Consider the following 3,873-nt stretch of genomic DNA (forward strand, 5'->3'; position numbering starts at 1 on the left):
AATACCTGCTATGCCCAATTCCTCTTGGACTTGAGTTGAGTTAGTTTGCCCCTCCATTGAGCTGTAATAGACAACAAAAATACCAAGACTTAAGAAACACAATATTGTTGAACAATCTTCACTGTATTACGAATAAATTATGTTTGTATACTTAACAACAAACAGAAGAAATAAAGAAAAAAGAGAGAGATTGTTTGATTACAAAAATCAAACCAGAATATAAAATAAATAAATAAATAAAAACAAATTTTTATTTTGTTACAAAAACAAAATCAAAATCTGAAACAGAAAAATAATAAAACAGAAAATAAATTAATTACTTACCAAATTAATTTGTGAAAGAAATTTTATTGATCAAGTCCAGTGTTTAACACTGTGTTCTTAAGACAAATTCGCCCTCTCCACAATGCTTTCAGATTATGGACGTCTATCTCCCTGGATAAAATGATCAACTATGAATAATAGCAGCACCACAATGAACACACTTTGTGTTTACATTCTTTCTCACAGAACATTAAATGCAACAAAATGCAGAGGGAGCAGGCAGAATTTGGGACGAAAATTAAGTTAAAAACCGAGTGAGGGACTGCCTATTTATAGATGTAACAGTGGATATACAAATTTGAATTCAACAGGTATGGTTTGAATTTGAACAGGTAAGGCACTGTTTCAACAGATACGAACTTTTTGGGTTTGAAATTTAAACAGATTTGAATCTGTCCGGTTTATATTGGTTAGATATAAACCTGTTTGGGTGGAGAGAAAACTGGACAGATTTCGAAATTAATTTTGAATTCTGGACAGATTTTATTTTACCAAAAAATAAAATAAAATTCAAATGTTTTTTGCCCAAAAAGATAGGTATTGGGCCGGACAAGCCCAACCCAACCTTACACTACGCATCCGCGTCTAAGCCCAACCCAGTCCGACAGAACGAACGGCGGCGGCGGTGCGCGCGTGTGTTTATTTTGGGTCCAATGGGTCTAGCCCACTTTGCCCATAACCTCCCTCTCTACAAAACTTGGGTGTTCCTAGAGGCCTATCCCAAGTTCCAACCTCAAGCCTTATAAACCCACTCTAAGTTTTCTCACCAAATCAATGTGGGACAAGCCTTAAACCAAACCTTTAGGAAATTTCACCAAAAACACCATTTCCATGGAGCTATCTTTAGCTTCAATTTTCCATTCACCTGATAATGGTTTTGAGCAACCAAATATATCATGTGAATCACAACGCGGCATAGAACGCGTTACTACTTAGACCCCCTGTAACGCCCTCAAAATAAAACCATAATATATAACAGTAGCATGCATTGATAAAACAAAACCAATCATTATCTCATTCATCAGAGTATCATTATTGAAGGATATCACATGTAACATCAAAATAAATGCCTTATGGGCTTACATCTTTCCAAGCCAACACTTGGACACAAAATGTGAGTACTAACTCAACTACAAATTAAGCCCTTGGCTTGAGTTTACATGTAATATCAAATAAACTGAAATAACAACTAATCTAAACAGAGTCTTCAACTCTAAATCCTTCCAAGCTAATTCCTTGGAGGTAGCACATCACCTAGACCTGAAAATGATGTTTCCATATAGGGTGAGCCACAACCCAGTAGAAATATACTAAACCAAATATAAGCATTGAATAAAGCAATAGCATTCAATAGATGGTTAACCAAGATAATCAATTACATCATTATACAGTCTCATGACACTAATGTCCATGACATGTTTCACTTTCCATTATTATCAATATGGCTCAAAACCTGGCCAAACTATAACAGTGAGACTACATCTCTCATTAACAATATTTTCAATTCAATAAAACAAATGAGACTAAAGCTCATACCAAAACACTTCCAATATCAATAAGCACACATATAGTGGTGCTAATGGAGTCCATCCCCTATCTCCTCCCAAACAAAATCCGGTTTAGAGGTCCATCCCCTATATTCTCCTAAACCGTGGAGTACATCCCCTATCTCCTCCCAAACAAAAATGCATATACAATGTATTAAACACTTGTCATATACAACACACAATCAATACATGTATTTTCTGTATTAATTCAACAGTCTAAATCAATGACTTAACCAATGTGATTAGTTTCAGTTTTCCCTAATCCACATGCAATGTCTACAACAATCACGACTATCCTCCACCGATAGCCCAAAACAGTTATTTCCAAACAGGAAATAAATGTATCAACTAACATAATTCCAACATTTTCATAGATGAGTGATTAAACTAACCAACTACACCATTTAATCAATAAATTCATTAATTCCATGAATTCAACTAAATTCCCTAATTTTCCCTAAATTAATTATATAAATTAATTTATTACAACAACTAGGGTTTTTCCCAAAATTACCAAACAACCCCTAACATATCAAAATACCAAAACTTAGAACAAAACCTATAATATAGAGTAGGAAATCCCTACCTCAAATGAAGGGACTCAAAGAAGATGATGAAAATACTCGGATGTGTTCCAACCCACAATTTTTCGGATCAAGATGAAGATCAAAGGAAGCTCCACACTCAATACAAAGGAACTAGGGTAGAAGATCACTAGAACTAGATGTATTTATAGAGAGAAGATGTAGTCTAGAGAGAGAAACTCTCAAGTTATTCATTCAATGAACTTCATTAAATTGATTAATGTATCTCATACATTCATGATACATAATGCATCTTCTATATTAATGAATTCATTAGATAGATTAATGTATCTTGCATATTCATAATAGATCTATCACATTCAATGTATTAGCATTAGTCTTCTATACATTGTATATATAGGTATCAATGATTAGTCACCATCTAATTGATGTACATGTATCTTACTAATGAGATGAATCTAGTATAATCATGCATAATCTTTGAAAAGTTAGAGAGAGAGAATGGCCCAAAAAAGTGATCCAAAAAGCTATTTTTCGGACTGATATACAAACAGGTCCGCTCATGCGTCAAGCCCAAAATCTGGACATCAACCCTTGGTTTCCAAACACAACCAACCTGTTTCAAACCTGCCCAACATGACCCAAGACTCATATACAAAGAGTAAAGGATGGAAACGGGAATAAGACAACAACACATCTACGCAACCGAGTTCGGAATACAATTAAACAATGAAGGGAAAATCGGGATCGCTATAACCTCCCCCCCTTAAAGAATTTTGTCCCCGAAATTAGATAAATAAATTTCAAAAAATATGATTTCTCAATTCTCAACAATATTACAATTCAATATTTATCGACTTGACTCATTACCGGTCGTTCCATCTCTTTTCATGAGGCAAATTACAACATATGTTACAACATGCGTCATCAACATGCATTCCCTTGAAATTCAAAAATTTCAACACAAGTTTTCCACAGTTCAATTACATATTCAATGCCAATCAATATATTTGCATTTCTAAAACCGAATTAACATATGCAATGTTAAAATAAACTTCCATTCCAAGGCAAGTTCCATAATATTTCCGTAAACCGAAACATATACAATGTTTTACAACTTAAGACATATTCAATGCTCTTAAAGTTTATCAATACAACAAAATTCCCAATACATGTTTAAACATTAACAAACAAGTTTGGATATTTCTCACGGACCTCCAACTCACGTTCCCAAGTGGCTTCTTCCACTCTGTGATGCTTCCACAAAACTTTCACCAAAGATATCGTCTTGCTTCGCAAGACCTGATCTCGTCTATCCAAGACCCGTACCGGTCTCTCCTCATACGAGGCATCCTCATTTACCTCTAATTCGGTCCAATCCAACACATGCGATGGATCTAGCTCATACTTCCGAAGCATACTAACATGAAACACGTCATGTATCCTGGACAACTGCG

This window comes from Camellia sinensis, chromosome 14, assembly GCF_055761805.1.
Source record: "Camellia sinensis isolate YWXY chromosome 14, ASM5576180v1, whole genome shotgun sequence".
Lineage (NCBI taxonomy): Eukaryota > Viridiplantae > Streptophyta > Magnoliopsida > Ericales > Theaceae > Camellia > Camellia sinensis.